The sequence below is a fragment of the Castanea sativa genome, chromosome 4 (genome assembly GCF_040712315.1).
Source record: "Castanea sativa cultivar Marrone di Chiusa Pesio chromosome 4, ASM4071231v1".
In the NCBI taxonomy this organism is placed as follows: domain Eukaryota; kingdom Viridiplantae; phylum Streptophyta; class Magnoliopsida; order Fagales; family Fagaceae; genus Castanea; species Castanea sativa.
Genome location: NC_134016.1, coordinates 7683538 through 7702696, shown reverse-complemented (window position 1 = coordinate 7702696; position 19159 = coordinate 7683538). Strand labels below are relative to the sequence as shown.

The window sequence follows — 19159 nt, the reverse complement described above, 5'->3', positions numbered from 1 at the left end:
TCTCCTAGAAGACACACTTGTAATCATATATAAAGTATTTTGATTCTTTTTTCTTTTATTTTTCTTTGCATATTTTCTTTTGTAAAGTATATCATGTATGAGTATATAAGAGAGAGAAAAAAAATACCCAATATGTTAAGTTTTTGACATTGCACTTTTGCTATGCCGAAGTATACAGATGTTATTTCATGATTGGCAGGCAACAGTGGTGAGATGGTTATTTATGTCTTTCTCTTAGGATTTTCTAGTCCTTCTTGTCAAAAAGAGTGATACGAGTGTTAAGTACAAGAGATTACTTAACCTTACTCATCATAAACATGAGCCACAAAACTCACTTGCTTAGTTGTGCATAGAGATGCTCTTCTAAGCTACTGAAGATATAAAGTTTAGAAAAATTTATTTCAATGGCCATTCAAGGTACACAAGTACTAATGTACACAAACACACTGTTTTTGTATTTTTCTGATTTTTCAATTTTTTTATTTTATTTATGAGAACCAAAATAAAGCAAAAACTAAAAACGAACAAACAAAAACATATTAAAAAAATGCATAGCATAAAATAAGATGCAAATGCATGAAAGCATGTTTCCAAAAGCAGATAAGAAATCAAGCAAAGAGAGTCCTACTTTAGATAGAAAGAATTAAAGTAGAGGACAAAAAAAAAAAAAACAATTAAGTCTTAGGCTCCTTTCTCACCTACATAACACGAGTCTTTGGCCGTAAAGATGAAAAGACACGTGTCCTAGTATGTCTACTAAAGGACATAGAAGAATTAAAATTCTCCTGAAATTGAGTTAAAAAGCTCAAAACTTTTAATAACTTTCCGAACAAAGGTGTAGGTCCTTGAGAGGAAACCTATGACCGTTTGGACACTTGCTTTTGAGGATACAACTTAAAGCAATTATGACAAATGTGTCCAAAAACACCATAATGGTGACAAACATGAGGTCTAACAAAGGATTTAGAATTAGCCAAATCAGTTTTGGATTTCATACCTTTATCACCTTTCTCAGATTAGGGCATAAAGACAATCTTTGATCCAGAAGCCATGGAAGAGGAGGGGCCGGAGGAGACAGCATATCCTAAGCTAGTCTTATCAAAACTAGGCTTTTGAGCACTCATTACCTCGTCAAGCTTTACACTAGACATTTTCTTTATTTGAGTTCTAGCTTGGCTAAGCTCAACCTCGAGATTCTTGACCTTCTCTTCTAATGAGGTGTTCTTCACAACAAATGTCTCAACTAACCTTGTAGTCTCATCTAGTTTGACTAACAGATCAGTTTTTCAGTTTTTACCTCATTAAGCTCTTTTCTACAAAGATAAGAAGTCTTCTCAGATTTTATAAATTCAATGCATAGCTTATCATAGGCTTCCTGAAGGGTAAACTTCTTAGGTAATTCATCATCAGAAGAATCCTCACTATACTAGCACTCTCCACAATCATCTTATCGGTTGTGGCAGCAAAAGCTATAAAATGACCACATTCATCCACATACTCATCAGAAGAGTTATTCTCAGTATCACTCCGAGTAACAACCAACTCTTTATCTTTTGAATTCTTAGTCTTTTCTTTCATAAGATAGTTTGGGCAATCTATCCTCATATGACCAAAACATTTACACTCATGGCACTAGATAAGGGGTTTCTCACTCTTACCCTTCCTAGAATATTTAGATTTCCTAGGAGGTATGTCCTTGTCCTTTTTCCTAAATTGAAGAAGCTTGATAATCTCATCAGCTATGAAGGTTAGATCCTCATCCTCATCATCATCATCATCTTCATCTTCAGAGTCATCAATCTCTTCCTCTATATCCTTAAGAGCCAAGTTTCTACGCTTTCCTCCTTTTCCTATTAACCTTAATCTCATCTCATAGGTTTGAAGGTTTCCTATAAGCTCAATCAAAGGAATTTTATCAATGTCCTTCACTTCTTCAATGACAGTGATCTTGGCATGGAATTTTTTAGATAAGGACTTAAGGATTTTCCTAACAATTTTGGATTTTGCTATAGATTCTCCAAGGTTGAAGACAGAATTCACAATTCCTTAAGTTTAGCATAGAACTCATCAAAGGTCTCATCCTCCTCTATCCTTATTTTTTCAAACTTCCTAGTGAGTCTTTGAAGCTTCACGGTCTTTACTGCCTTGGTACCTTCATAAGTGGTCTCAAGAATGGTCCATGCTTTCTTGGCAACTTTCATGGATGATATTTTCTTGAATTCCTTATTGGTCACCCCACAAAACAAAGCATTCAAGGCCCTACTGTTAAAATTTGCCACTTTGATTGTTGCTTCATCCCACTCCACCGGCACTTCTTTAGGCTTAATCTAGCCAACTTCAACAGCTTGCCATGCTTTTTCACCTAGAGCCTGCAAAAAAACTTTCATACGAACTTTCCAATACGCATAATTAGTGCCATCAAATAAAGGAGGAATCAAAAGAGATTGTCCACGATTCATGAAAACGGGGGGTCAAGGATCATACTTAGGATATTAATCCAATCAGAGTGTACCCGCTCTAATACCACTTGTTGGGAAATTCAAACCCCGGTTGATAGAATTAACAAGTTTTAAACCCAAGTTGTTAATTAGATTTATTATGAATAAACATTTATAAAATAAACTAACATCAATATCATACACAATAGAATAGTAAATAAGACAAGATATGATGACCTAGGAACATCAATGAAACAAACTAGGTTCACAGTAAAAACCCTAGGGGGAAATTTTCCCGAAAAACAATTCACTATAATAAAGAGAAGTTTCAGATCTAGTACAAAACCTTTGTCCCTAAACTCTACAATCACTATAGATGAACTTACAGTAGAAACCTTCTACCACTTCAGAATCTCTAAACTCTTCAATATATGAATGCCACCATTTTGCACGGATCCCAATACATGACTAACCAATGATGCATGACTCCTAGTACGTGACTAACTCACCAACTTGAAGAAGATTGTTGGTTGCAAGTTCTTCACTTCATCAACAATGAAGATTAAGAAGTACTTGGTTACAAAACCCTAAGGCGCAAAGATGCAGTAGCTTCTTTAAGAGAGAATAAGGCACTCAGTCACTTTTTGCATGTGTTCTCCTTGTTTTCTCTTATGTGATGGCCTTTAAAATAAGCCTTCTATATGTCCTAGGGTTGTGAGAAAAGAAACCCTACATATACATGTCAGCATGAGCCTAAAATCAAATATGAAAATTCAAATTTCGTAATTCTCGACAAATACGGTTGTTAAGCTATTTGTCGAGACCTCAATAGATAGGTTATCTATTAAGCTTTAATGAATCAGCACTTCTTCACTTGTTTCTTAAACAGATTTGCATGGCTTCAATACTAGACTTGAATGCTTGTTCCTCGAAGTACTAATCTTATCTTAGAGCTACCCAAATACAAGTAAAGTGTGCTTTGTCAAAGGATAAGTCAATTCTAAATGACATATGTTTTTAACATGATTCACATATATCCTAACAACAAGTCTCATGAGTGGACGGGCATATCCCAAAGGATAACTTGAAATCTGTGCAAGTCCTAAGAGGACGGGAAAAACCCTAGGGATGCCTTAATCATGCAAGTCCTTACGCATGCACGAGTTATTTAAACACTAAGGTGGACAGACTATAGTCATCCTCAAAATCTACTAAGTCACGCTTATAAAAATGGATGGATCATTCTTGAGTTTAAAATCTAAACAAATGACCTAAAAAGACGATGGGTATAGGATTCAAATCTTTTAGATAGAATGGAAGCAAATAAAATTGTAAATAAAAACCCAAAAATTTGTGGGCAATGTTAAGATTACATAACCATTTTTCTCCAAATAATTTAATAAAAATAAATAAAAAAGCAAAATACAAAAAACTAAGGCTGGTCAATAGGGGGTGCTTCGTCCATAACCTTCTCTGGCTCTTCCTCCTCCCCTATAGGACGATTCTCTTCCCCAACGGACTTGGTCTGCTCCTCTTCAAGAGCCGCCTCTTTGTCATCTTGAACGCTGGGCGTAGGGTCAGCCTCAAAAATCTCATCTGTATCCTCTAGTTTGATGGTCCTGGCCAAGGTCTGGGCCACGTTTTCTAGAGATACTTGGGACACATCGAGATTAGGGTGAAGAGCTTTGACCTGATGGAGGCATTTATCAAAGCCGTCGAAGTAGCAAACGCTAAGCTCTTTAAGGAAGCCGTCGAAGTCTCAGAAATCCACCTCGCCATCAGCCTTAGCACGACAGACTTGCTCCCTTAGGGTAGTAATCTCCCCCTTCTTGTCTAGGGGCACCTTCTTCAGCTCGCCCGCGTGTCTCTCCGACTCCTCCAGAGCTTTCTTGGTCATGGACAGCTTCTTGACTTGTACCTATTTCCAAGCCTTAAGCTCATTCAGCTCTGCCTCAGTAGCCTCAGCCTTTTCCCTCATATGGTTAACTCATTTTTCCTTGGCAAGGCAACGGTCCTTCATCATTAACACCCCCTACAAAAAGCTAAGAGATGATTAGAACTAAAATACTATGGATTTAGAATGGAAGGGAAGGAGGACGGTGATGTACTTGGCCAAGCCAAAGAGACCCGTCTCCCCCATGGCCTCAGTAGCATGGTTGCCTAAGTCCTCATAGTCGTCGTCCTTGATAATGGATGACAGGAGCCCCATGGCACGTTGTGAATCCTCTTGAAGAAGAGGGGGATGTTTCTCAAGATAGGGACCTTGGGCCATCATCAACCCTTTTCTAGCACCATGATGGGGAGGTAGAGGCACCTGAATGTCTGTAGGCTTCTCCCCGACGGTGGTTACGACCACCTCCTTGGGCTTCTTTGGTGGACGGTCACCTTTCTCCGTAGGCTTTTACTTGAGGAATGGCTTAATTTGCGTTGTCCCTTTAGCAGGGGACATGACCTCGTCCTACCGCTTCTTTGCATGCTCAGCAGCATTCTTATGGATGAGGGCTCTCTTCTTACCTTCTTCCATTTCTGCGCCAAAGGGGAACATAAGAAAAGAGTTAGACAATTATTCGAAAAAGGATAAAAGAATGAAGGATAAATATTAAAAAAGAGAGCAACAAACTCACGTTTGCGAGCAGTTTCGTCGTAGCGATGGGCGATGCCATCAGGCTTAGGACCCTCACAGTACCAATGGATGGTGTCTAGGGTGACAAGTTTTTTCCAAGTCCTCTCTTTAAGTGGAATACGAAAGATTTTCTCTAAAAAATTCCACTCTTCAAGGGAACCTATGGACGGTCCTAAGCTACGACCAAAAAAGCATTACGTTAGGCAATAGTAAAAATGTTTAAGTGACGAACAAACTAAAGTAAACGGACACTCACCAGATGGGGGCAATATGCCCCAGATCCTATCAATGACAGGCATATCATGCTGTTCATCAGGGTGACACACCCAATTGTCTCCCTAGATGAAGAAATACTTGTTCTTCCTGTTCTAGTTAGAGTCGGGGGTTTCGTACAGCAGTCTCAGCGACGATTTCCTTGGTAGGAAACTATAAATACCCTTCAACTTGACTATTTCCAACAGACGGTAACAGTGGAAGAACTCCTCCACTGTTAGGCGACAACTCCCCTTTCTTCGTACCCCATATAGCACCTCAGCACCAATGAAGATTCTCCAAGCATTCGGAGCAATCCAGGTGATGACTAGACCTAGGTATTGGAGTAGGCGATAGTGGAGCACGCTCAAGGGAAGCCTAAACCCAGCCTTGAACATCTGCTCATACACCCCAATGTTAGGAGCATCATGGTAGTATCATTTTTCAAATTTACGTGGTAGACGAATGGGGATATCAGCGGGGATTTGATACCTATCTCAAAGGGTGTTAAAGTTTTTACTTTTGACGGTCGAGCTAAAATCATTAACTGTCCATATCAAGGGAAGGACGAAGTTCCTAAGGCCGTTAGGACCAACAATGGATCGGAGTGGGGACTCGTTGACCTCCTCGTTGCCTAAGACTTCGTCCGTGTCACTCCCTGATCCATACTTGTCCAAATCCTCATCTTCCTCCTCAAAAAGTGAGTTGGCAAATGGATCCCTCTTAGTGTATGTTGCACCGAGGTCGGTTTGACTTGACAGGTACACTTCATCCTAGCCCGCTCCTTCGCAGACATACAACTGTTCACTTGACGCTTCACTAGACATTTATTACACCTACAAGTGACAAACAGATTCCTAAGACTCTATAGGTCTATATACACGACAGTCACAATAGTCTCAAATTGAAGAAAAGGTAGAAGTATACAGGACGGAAGTACTTACAAGTATACGAAATGGGTAAGAAGATGCAAGCACGATGAACGGATGCACTGAGATCAAGGATTGCAAGATTCTCGCAAGTGACGAATGAGCTCTGACTCTGGAAATTAGCAGCAAAAGATGGAAATGAGAGAAGAAAGCAACATATACATACATACATACATATATATATATATATATATATATATATATATATAGAAGAAGTTGCGCGGGAGACGAAGCGGCACTTTGATCCAAGTAACCCACCACTAGAATGATTCCACATGTCCCACCAATATTTATGACTCTCAATTACCCTATCAATCAAGGCACAACTCCCTAGAACTGGGTGAAGCCATCACCCCACGTGTCCGTCTAGAATACTAGGGGACGGATCCGTGGAGTGAGGGGGCAGCTGATAGGGATAAAATCCCTAAGAAGACGGACAAAAATAACGAGAACAGACATTAGTGACAGAATCACCAAAAGAGATGGCCTAAATAGTCTACCTACCAAAGAACTAGTGAACGGGCCCATGACTTGGACGGAGAGGCAAGGTGACGGATGGACTCCTTAAAGTAGACGGGTCCAAGGGAGATGACTTGATAGAGCCACGTGGCACATACGTGGTATGAGCAGTGTCCAAGAATCCTAGTATGGAAATACCTTGCATTCTAGCCCTAACCATGATTAGAGGAATCCCTACAAGGAAAGAATCCCATAAAATACGAGTATTAATGAGAATTTTCTCCACAAGGAAATGCCTTCTCCACCAAGAAACTAAGGTCAGCTCTACACTACTATAGAAACCCCAAAGCCCTCACAAATCAAGGTACGTGTAATTTTCTTAGCTCTAGCACTCTAGAGTTGTAGAAATTCTCTCTAACTTAACATTCGGAGGGTGTTTGGCCAATACCACACCGGTACTCTCTGCAAGATTTTCTTTGTTTCTATTTCGCATGTTCTGTCTAGGGCACCTGAGGACTATGCAACTCACTGAAGATTTTTGGCATCATATATATATATATATATATCAAGCTTCTAACATGAGATCTATCCATGTTGCCTATCAATTAATTTTTTTAATTATTTTTATAAGCCACATAAGTGTGCTAGATTTGGAAATTGTTAGTTATGTAAACAATTTCTGTCATTGAGATGACAAGCACGACCAAAATGAATATTTATTTAAATTCAAGAACCAAGTTTAAAGTTTCAAAACATAAAAAACAAAATAAAAATACCCTAAAATATAGGGACAAAAAATGATTTTGTCTAATTTATACCATGATTTTTAATTAGCCCGTACATAATAAAGGTCAATTGTATTTTTTTTGGTCATAATTTGTTAAAATTACCAAAAGATGACTGGATTGGCGTTGCTGGTGATGGCGGTAGTGGCCATGGTTGGTTTTTGGTGAATTTGGAAGTGCTTTGATTGCTTTGCACTATAACTTATAGTGCAGAGCAATCAAAGCACCAGTCACGTATCCGACAACGCCAATCCAGCACTCTGCATCAATTCTGCAGCAGCTCACGCAAAGCATTATTGCCAAAATGCACTTCGAAAATCTGCCTCATTCTACCCAAATTCAATGCACATAAGATCGTTACATCAGCTAAAACAATGCTAGATTCAAGAAGAGTATTGTCCATTGACCAACAATGAAAGATCATAGCTGACTTTGTATTACCTTAGTTTTTTGGTAAGAACCACTGAGTAATGCACCAGTCATAGCTGATGTTGCCTCCTTAACAATATCATTAATTCTTTTGAGGGTAATTCTATAATCACAAACTTTTTTACAATATTTTTACAAACTTTAAGGTAACAAATTTTTATTGGTTCGCATTTAAATCTACCACTTACATCACCTTTTTACATAACAATAATTACTAATAACATCAATAATTTATAAAAACATTTGTAACTCTTGCATTTTTCTCATTTTAAAGGCTATAAAAAACTTATAGATCTAAAATTTAAAACAAAATATACAAGTCTAGAAAAATTAATTTTTTTGGGCTAATATTAGCCCAGCATTAAAAATTACCAATACAAAAAAAAGTTTTGAAAATTAAACTCAATTAACCAATTTTACTTAAAACAAACTGCTCGGCCCCTTAAAATATTTGAAATAAACTATAAAAAAAATCATTGCAGCTAAATAGAAACTTTAGAGGCTCGAACTACAAAACACAAGCAGCAGCAAAACTGTCCCCCAATTCCAAGTCCTGGCTCCGTCCCGGATTGTTTGGTTTACATTTTATCTCAAAGTAGTTGCATGCATATGCACAAATTACCGTCTACGTGTAGTGTCATTTACATGCCAGAAGAGATTAAAAAAAAAAAAGGGTTAAAACATGCTCGGCCGAGAATCATAGGCTGCTAAACAACTGCTGGTAGAAATCCTGATCCATTTCGGGTGGAGTGGTCGGGGGTGTAGAAATAGGAGGTGGAGTCATAGGAGATGTATGGAATTCATTCTTACGAACCAAGTCCATCGTGACTAAACTTGAGGTACCTTGATTTTGAGAATTATACAACAGGCCAGGACAATGTGAAATATCTGAAGTGGTGTCTAAATGGTGGTATGAACCCTCACCTTCATGCCATGATCCTCGAGGATTGGAAACTCCCAACTGAGAAGAACTTGATGGTGTTGATGATGGCGCAGGATACCCATAATTAGGTGGAACAAGAACGTTCCTATGTCTATCTCTGTTGGACTCAAAAAGTAGCTTCTGCCACTCAACCTCCAAATGCTTGATTCGCTGCTTTAGCTCGAACTTCTCCTGGGCATATTGCTCCCTATCCTGACGATTTTGAGCCTCCTTTGCTGCCAACTGGGCCTCATACTCTGCCCTCTCCATTTCTTTGGCAACCTTATCATGGTACTGAAACTCCATTGTTCTAATACAGCTCTTCACCGCCTCAGCATCAATATTGCCACTAGAACCATGATCAGATGACTTGATGATGACACCTGCTATAGAAACACAGGAAATCTCAGCACCCTGATAACCAGTTGTAATCATTACATAGTGGATGCATTCATTAATATCATACACACAACTAAGATGAAATCATAAATTTCTAGTGAGCAAACTCATAGAACTTTTGAGAACCACTTCCTTAATTAGCTACAAATACATCTATTGAGGGTATTTTGGAAAATTAATATATATTTTTTTATATAATCATTACAAATAGGGTTGTGAGGAAATTATTTTGAAGACTAGTCTATTTAAAATTTCAATGCTTAAATTGTGTTTTCAAACACAATTTTTAAAAATTGACTATTCGGCAAATTATTTTCCTTATAACACTATATTTAATAATTAATATTAATTTTTTTTTTTCAAAACACCCCATTTGTAATCTGTTGATGTCCAATTTGATTGAAGACCACATGGTGCTTACAAATGGCAAGATGGCTCCACTCACTAGAGGATATGTAATAAATCAATAATGCTATTGAGTTACAAAACTCATGACAATTATTTATAAAATTATAATATGCTCGCATTTTGATGTTTCATAGCCCCAGAAAATTTTAATTTAAAAAAAAAAATACTTGTATGGGAACAAACACCTCAATAGGACCAAAAAAAAATTTTATAATATGCTCGCATTTTGATGTTTCATAGCCCTAGAAAATTTTAATTTAAAAAAGAAAAAATACTTGTATGGGAACAAACACCTCAATATGACCAAAAAAAAAGAAAAAAAAAAAGAAAAAGGAAAATAATTACTTTTTGAACCTAATAGTGCATGTTTCATTTAAATTTTAAACTTTCAAAATGTTTCGTCTAAATCGTAGTTTTTAAAATATTTCATTTATCTTCTAGCACAAATTCTGTTGACCCCTGTTAAGAATCATGTGACTATCTGGTTCAAATGACATTTATTTCAATCTTTGAGGTTTAAAGGAAACATTTTGAAAGTATAAGATTTAAATGAAAAATAACCAAAATTTTAGTTACAAAATTGGCGTAGTTTAAGGTTGCAATTTTACTCAATATCTTTTTATTGGAGGTGAATTTAACAAATCTACTATTGGATTATATTTTCTTCTTATATCCTCTATGCTAGTAAAATTTCAAAAAAATTAAAGATCAATAGTTATGTCATCAATAAATTATTTAAATTCTAAGTTTTTGTAGTTTAAAATTATGCATAAAATATAAGCTTATAGATTATATAGTAAATAATTTCCGGTTGGCACAAAATTTAACATATGTATTAAGAGCGTAAAGAAAATACAATTTAGCAATTAGATTTTCAAAATATATAGTAATGTTACTTTTTTTTAAAAAGAAGTTGTAATTTTAGGTTACAACCAACTTTGTAGTTAAACTTTATCCATAAAACTATATGAAACTACAAGTAATAAAAACTATTTGAACTTATCAGATATAAATGAAACTATTTGGAATTATAAGGTTTATATGAAATTATTCAAAACTATGAGGTTTAACCATTTAAATGAAAATAACTTGAAATTTGTCTGTCTTTTTTTTTTTTTTTTTGTGGAGAAACAGACATGTGCGCACACATACAAGAGAGAGGGAAATTTTCTTATACTTTATGGTTTCCTATATGGAGAATAACTTATACTTTTATATTATTTTCTTGTTTTTCAATTAAGATAAATGAGATTTTCCTCTCTCTTTTTTTCCTAATTAATTTTATTTTGTAATTAAAAAGAAAATTGTTGGTATGGAAGAAATTGAGAAAGAAAAAAAAATGCTCATAAATGATATTAGATTTTAATATCACAATCCAATTATTTTTTATTAGGGAAGTTTTAGGTAATATTCATTTAAAAATCATCATACTTTTTTTTTTTTTTTAACTTTTTAAAATTCGTTTTAAACATATAATTTCAAATATTTTGATTTAAATTTTTAAACCTTATAGTTTTATTTAAACTTTAAGAACGGTACTCACCTGTCGGAAATGGCTGAGGGCTCCTAGTTGAACTAAGATTTGCAAGCATGAGTTTTGTATTGGTAGTAGAGGGAGCATGTTTCTGCAGGTGAAAGCATTGTCAACACAAACATCATTTCATAAAAGAAATCAAAATAGTAAAAACAACAAATTGATAGATTCAGATTGTGCCTCTTGAGATTCCAAGCTTAAAGAAGTCCCCGCCGAACCAAATGAAGTATGAGTGGGTTCAAAAGAGTGGTCATTGTCCTTGTTCGCTGTGCTGAAGTTAAATGGAATGAAAAGGGAGTGAAGGAATGCATAGACAGAGCGTGCGTTCGCCCACACATAAATATATATATATATATATATATATATATATATATATAAAAGGATCTTAAATTCTTAATGAATGAAAATCGTACCTACATCCTTACAGGATTGTCCAACCAGTCCTCTCCACATACCAAGGCCTCTATGATGTCAGGATCCAAACCATTAAAGGTTGGACTGATTGTCATAGTTTCAATACTGAAAGCAGAACTTGATATAGAAGTTGACATTGGAATTGCCAAGATATCTCGAGCTATCCTCCAAAGAGTTGGAAATTTTGTACTATTTGTATGCCACCAACCCAATATGTCAAACTCTCCCTCAAAATCAGCTAGAGGCTCTTCTAAATATCGATGGAGCTCGGCCCTTTGTGAATGAGCCTTATTCATATCTCTTTTAGACTTGTACCACCTGTCTAGTATATCAGAATAATTATCATCATATGAAGTAGATGCTTGACTACTACGGCCTTCTGCATATTCATCAAAAATATGACCAAGAGCATCATCAATCAATAAGTATTTCTTAGCATGCCCACCATATAACTCTGTGAACGAGTAATGCACAAAGTCCAATTTTGTCCGTGGGTCAAAAACTGCTGCAATTGCCGAAACAGAAGTACAATAGTCAAAGTAATTGTCAAATGTCTCACTCATTTTCTTTGCAACCGAGCGAATAAATGCATGTTCACTTTTTTGCCATTGAATTAAATTGTGATGAATATCACAAATCTTACGAAAATACACATTTGTAGTAAGACATTTGCTTCCTAAAAAACTGCATATTCCATCATAGAAAACTATCAAACATTTGTGCATGACTTTTGCCTTATCCCATTCCTCCATAGATAAATTTACAGGGAAGTCAAAATCGCTACTCTGTAGGTAAGAAAATGCTTCCCTGAACTCCAATGCACTCTCAAGCATGAAAAAGGTGGAATCCCACCTTATAGGAACACCTTGAGAAGTAATGTCCTTGCTTTGTAAATTCAGTTTCTTTACAACCTCTTGAAACTTTTCTTTCCCAATTGTTGTTCCACTGATGTATTTGATAGCTTTCCTTATCTTATGAAGAATATCATCTATCTCATCTAATCCATCCTGAACAAGGAGATTTATAATATGTGTAATGCAACGGATGTGAAATAATTTCCCTCTGAAAGGATGGTAACCTTGATTACCAAGCCAACTTTCTAAGGTCTTAACCATTTGATAATTTGAGGAAGAACTTTCTACTGTTATAGAGCACAATTTCTTGTCAATGTTCCACTCCAGAAGCAGACTTTTTACTATCCCAAAAAGAGTTTCTCCTGTATAATTGTATCCTAGATTTTTTACGGCAAGAATCTTCTTCTTCAGTTTCAGACCATCTTCTATAAATTGCAAAGTAAAACAACAATACTTATTCTTTTTCCCATCACATGTCCAAAAATTAAGTATCAAACTGAAGCAACAAGAGAGCATACCAAGGTGTTTGCACAGTTTCTCCTTTTCTTCTCTATAGACATGAAGAATGCCAGCCTTTAAAGTGTCTTGTGAATGAAGTTTGAACATTGGTTGCAAATTCTTCACAAAAACTTTGAAGTACTCATGCTCAACCATATTCAATGGATAGCCATGCTTGATAATCATTCTTACCACATCCAAGCTGCTCCTTTCTTCATCAAACACAGAATTCCCATCGATGACAGTTGGATTTTTAAAATCACCTGTTTTGGTAAGAGATATTATTTCTTTACATGATTCTCCACTTTTTATAGCCGAACATCTTAACAAGTGATTTTTCAAGTGTGTTGTCCCACTTTTGCTTGACCCTGAAAAATCCTTGCAACAGTGTTTACATATGGCCCGGACCTTCCCACCAACCTCAACCTTATTGAAGTCATTCCAAACCTCAGATACTAACCTTCTTTCTTTTTGAAGAAGTTGGGAGTGCTGAAGTTACCTCATATTGGATCTTAGAAGGTGAAGGTGCTGAGATCTCTGAACGTTGCATTATGTTTATTTCCTATCAACACAAACAAAAGTAATAGAAAAAAATGGTGAGACATTTAGACTAACTAGTTAAGATCCTGCACAATGTGCGGATAATGTAGTAAACTTCTATATGAGAAAGTAATGTAGAATGTTGAACATAGGTAAAGTAATAACATGAAGTATCATTTTTTTTTTTAATATATTGAATCAATTACATGTTGCATCAAAACATTTTTACATCAACATACCATTTATCCTTGGCTTCACAAATTGCAGATGACTTCAATATAACAAAAAGAAAGCACCAACTCACTTGAAGTTAAATAGGGGTAGCACTAATTGTCATTGAGCAAGACAAATTGTAGTTACATGCATGCTGCACCAATACAAATTTTCATCAACATAACATTTATCATCGACTCCAAAAATTACAAATGAATTCAATAATAAAAAATAAATAAATAAAAAAAAGAAAAAAGAGGAAGGAAGCAATAACTGATTCGAAGTTAAATAGGGGCAGCACTAAATGCCATTTAGAAAAATAGTAACTTCATATGTTACTTCCGATTTCAATATTTTAGAGCATTAATCTCCACCACAAGAGATTTATCTATACAGACACAAAAGAAGACAGATCAAATAAGAATAAAAAATAAAATTACCGTTGGAGGCCTTTTGTCGAAAATCCAGCAGATATAGTCATTTGTTCTTACTAACATGATCCTTAAGGCAAAATAAACTATATTTTGCACAAAATGATAAAAATAAATAAATAAACATAACATAGAAACATTGAAAAAAACTAAACCCAATATATTAGTACTTCTCTTTTGCTTCGTTTTTTTCACAAACAAAATTAAGTCTGATTGTTCTCCACTACCCAGCTCAAATTTGTGAGTGATTCTAAATTGCTTCAATTGGTAGCTAAGGGAAGTAGGGAAAGAAATAATAATGAATCTATTCCGAATTTTTTTTTTTTTAATTTTAATTCCTTAGCTTCTCATAAACCAAACAGAGAATCATTGTTTTTAAAGGACTTCACAATAGAAATAATGGAGTAATATTTGTATGACACCGCTACCACCATCATCTGGGTATCAACACCTTCACTCATTTTAACCTCTTTAGGAGGCAAGCGAGAGGCTGAGTTTGACATGGAGCTGAGGAGAAAGAGGATTCTAGGCTTCTAGCCTTCAGAGTTTAGAGTTTATATACTATGTAGGTCCTAGTGAAGAATGCAAGAGACCATGAGAAAATGAGAGTGTCATGAGAGAGACTAGAAAAGAAGTATTCGTGTACATGTATTGAAAATAAAGGTTAAAAAATTAATTAAAACATAAAATTGTTTGAGAGTCTTATGTGGAACAATGTAGAGAGAATATTTCAAGGAATGTGCCACTTGGCAAAATTTTAGACCATCCATGTACAACACATGTATGACAATCAACTGATCATCAAGTATGGTTACTAAACCAAATACTTAATTTTGAAAACAATTTAGAGGGATGCAAATGTATTGAGATAGGTTTAGATAATTCTTTACTTAATTTTTTATTTATGATAAAAGAAGTGGCAAAGTGCATATAGAAGACCAAAAGAGTTTGTAATTAACATAATTGGCTGATTTCACCATATAGGTTTTCATTCATGCTTATGAACACTCTTGAAAAAAAAAATCACATTAATAAAAACAAATTAAAAAATATTGGAAAGAATTATAAAGCTTAAAAAAAAATTTAAATGGTGAAACCTGCATGGAGGTTACATAAGAATTGGTGCACAAAATTGTTTTCCTAATTGTCACCACAATGATCAACACCTAGTCCATTAGGCAATGAATTCTTCATTTTTTTGCATTTTCCTACAAAAGTCAAGAAAAAAAAAAAAGAGAGGTTCTTTAATCAATTTTGTGTATAATAAAAATAATTAGACAAAAATGATGAGTGAAAGGTAAATTTTAATGTAAGGCCAAGGGTTGAGCATTCTTATCCCAATTTAGCAATTAACATCAGGAGAATGTATGGTATACTTAGAATGCACTAAACAAATGACTTCAATCTCTACAGCGTAAATTTTGTCATTGGATACCTTATTAGAATTAGTCTATGATGTTATTGAGCTGATTGAGAAGAAACATACCGCATAATCTTTAAAAAATAAAATAAATAAATAAATAAACTTTTTTGGCTATAACTTAAAAGTCTTTTGCCAATAAAAAAATGGCAATATCCCTAGCCTTGACCCTTAACTCCATTAAGTTACGATCACTTTCTGCTCATGTTTAGTCACACATAAGGCTAGAATAAAGAATTGTATACATGATTTGTGTTAGGTTCTAAAAGTTTAGAATAATTGGCAAACTATGAGTACAAATTTATCTAGATATAGATTCTTAAGTTTATAGGTTTGATTAGACAATGCTCAAGTTGTTGCAAGTTAGAATACAAGAAAAAGGAAGCTGCAGGTTTAGGAATTCGAAACATGCCAGGTTCGACCAATCGAGAGAACAAGTTTGACCGATCGAAAGTCGGGTTTTGTAGAATTTAATTTTGACCTAACAGCTTATTAAGCCAATTAAGTGATTAGGGTTTCAGATCTATTTCACATAGTATTTAAAGGAAACCCCAAGGCATGTTTTGTTATGACTTTGGAGGTGCTCTTGTGAAATCTAAAAGGTACTATGCCTTCTCCTTTCAAAATCACTACCAAAAATCATTCTCATACCGTTAGAACCAGTAGATTTGAAGTTGCTGTAACAAGATTATACATAGCTGATGATTTAAACCTTCAATGGTGGTTTTAGAGTCACAAACTGGAGAGTTTGTGTTGCTAAACCTTTGAGTGGGATCTCAAAGTCACAAACGGGGAATTTGTGTTCAGCAAATTCAAAATAGAAGAGTCTGTGGAGTTGAAGCTGCACGTGGTCGTGTTAGTAAGATCTACATGAGGTAGCTTTAGATTTAGGGTTTAAATATATTGTAATCTTCTATTCTATTACAGTGGATTTGTTTACCTTGAGAATAGCTAGGTTAAATTCGCCTCAGGTTTTTACCTTGAAACAATTAGTTTAATTGATTTTCCTAGGTCATCATATTACTGTCTTCTTTACTTTTCCACACTAAGTAATATGATTGCATGAGTTGAACCTAGAACTGAATAATTAAGCTAAGTAACTACTTGGCTAATTTGCTAGGTTAAACTAAACTAGTTTTAAGGGATCTAAACAAACAAACAATTTGTTTGTTGGAGCAATTTAAGAAATTACATGTCAAAATAACTATTACAAAGGTATAAGATAATTAAACAAAATAGTTTAAGATATAAGAAATAATAAATTGTTAAAATGGTATAAGAATTATAAGCACGTTAAGGATACATTTGGTTGAGATTCCAAACGCATGTGATGAATATTATCGTTGCTTCACTGCACATTGGTAGCTCTCTGAAAGTAAGATTAATTTTTTTTTAAAAATCATGAAACTAAAAGATAAAAATAAATGCAAAAGAGTAATAGGACTTTGAAAGTCAACTTTTTTGTGTTGTGTTTAAAAATTGTATACCATAAAGTGAAAGGGGCCAACATGACAATAGTGGTGGCTCCTCTCTCTCTCTTTCACAGACTCTTTGTCAATCTCATGTTTTTTTTTAATATATGAATAGTAAATTACATTTAACCATCCACATATTTTTTCGGTCTCTCTATCTCAATCTCATTAGTTATTAGTCCTTAATTTTTTTTATTGTTAATGAGAGAGTTGGAAGATTGTTGAGAAACTTAGAGAGAAATCTTGTCCCTAAAGAACATAAGTAATTTTTTTTAGAAGGAAGAACATAAGCATATAACTCTAATATTTATTTATTTTTTATTTTAGGCCTTATTTTAAGATAGAACATGCTCTATTATAATCATATAAATATAACCTCAAAGTCTCAACCTTAAACATATCTCACCTTTTAGTTCATGACTAGTTCAAAAAATATATTTTTAATTTATTTTGACTGAATTTTTTATTTTTTTAATTAATATGATGTGGCAATTCATGTGCCTTCCTAGATGTCTTAAGAATAATTTTTATTTTGGCCGTCATTTAACAGCAGAGATTATTTTGACATAATACCATAAGCTTAGATACTAAACTGACACAACTTAAACGTTGAAGACCAAACATTTATAGAGTCTATTATAACGTACCAAATATATCATTAGTGTTCTTTCAAAGCACCCAATTCAATGAACTTAAAACAAGTGTCATAAATTCAAAAGTCTAGAGTTCCATCCATTACATTATCAATTTATAAAATTTTGGAAAATCTCATAAGGAGTGGAGGGGGGGGGGGGAATAAAATTATTAGTTTAAATCATATTTCTTTCTTATCCATCATACATGTTAACAAAAAAACTTATTCTAATTTAGTATTAATCATGAAAGTAGTAAAATTTTGTTTCTCAAAATAATCATGACAATCTGATAGTAAGTTTTTTTTTTTTTTTAAATATAACCTGTGTGACCAAAAAAGTAACACAAATATATACAAGACAAAAAATGATCCATGACAGATTGGCAGTAAACTAAAAGTACCACAAATATATAGTGTATACAAAACAAATATATATATATATATATATATATATATATATATTAAACTTTTGAGTTTGTGAGAGTGAGAGTGTGAGGTGGAGAAGTAAATGATGTTTTGAACTTTTGATTTTGTATCTAACCAAAGCAAAATCATTTTAACATGAAACTGAAATGCACTAACACTAAGCTGATCACTTATTTCATATATTTTCAAATTATTAATATATATTTCATACAAAATAAATAAATATATATGTGTGTGGTGTGGTGCGGTGCGATTTTGTGCGGTCTTCTTATCATAAAACTACACTCCGCATCACATAATGTAGTGTGTTTTATTACCAATTGGAGTGCAATGAAGTTATTTTATTTTACAGATGGTTATGATCGGTTTAGGTGCGGTCGTGTGGTTTGAATGGTTTGGTGAACACCTCGAGACACAATTGATTCAAAGATTCAAATTTAGAAATTATATAAACTAGTCGTTAACCTGTGCGATGCACCAGAAAACTGTTAACAGTGATATGTATAGACACACACATACATACATACATATAAATCATGAACATCATATAAGTAGGAAAACTTGGTATAAATGCATAATATGCTTAGAAATAAAAGGTAACCTTAGTAATTAAACAGCCATAATAAACAAAAACATAAATTTGAATACTATCTGGCAAATATTAGAATGGGTATAGTTTTTTATTTTTTATTTTTTTTGAGAAACAAACACACACACAAGCAAGATAGAGGATATAGTTCTTTAGATGTAATGCATTAGATTTTCCAATCGAATTTAATAATTGTAAAGTTATGATTTACAAAAATGTTTTGTGTTGGCTTTATTCCATGACAAAAAATATTGTATTTGCTTTAATTTGTTCCTTGTATTTTGTGGGATTTTATTTTATTGAGTTTAGTATTAAGTTAGTGAAGACTAAAGCTTAATTGAAGATTAGTGCATTTCGTGACTAGCTCGCGAGAAGTTTGCAAAAAGGGTTCTCACGAAAAGGGCATGTGAGAAGCACATGACTGGAAGCTGAAGAGTCATGCCAGGTTATCAATTTCACAAATGTCTCGCGGGTAAGGCCTTCTCGCGAG

At 34.3% G+C, this 19159-nt stretch overlaps 1 pseudogene; it reads right to left on the bottom strand.

The window, feature by feature from the left end:
• Positions 1–8439: 8439 nt before the first annotated feature.
• Positions 8440–13494, bottom strand: LOC142632266 (zinc finger BED domain-containing protein RICESLEEPER 2-like; annotated as a pseudogene).
• Positions 13495–19159: the final 5665 nt, after the last annotated feature.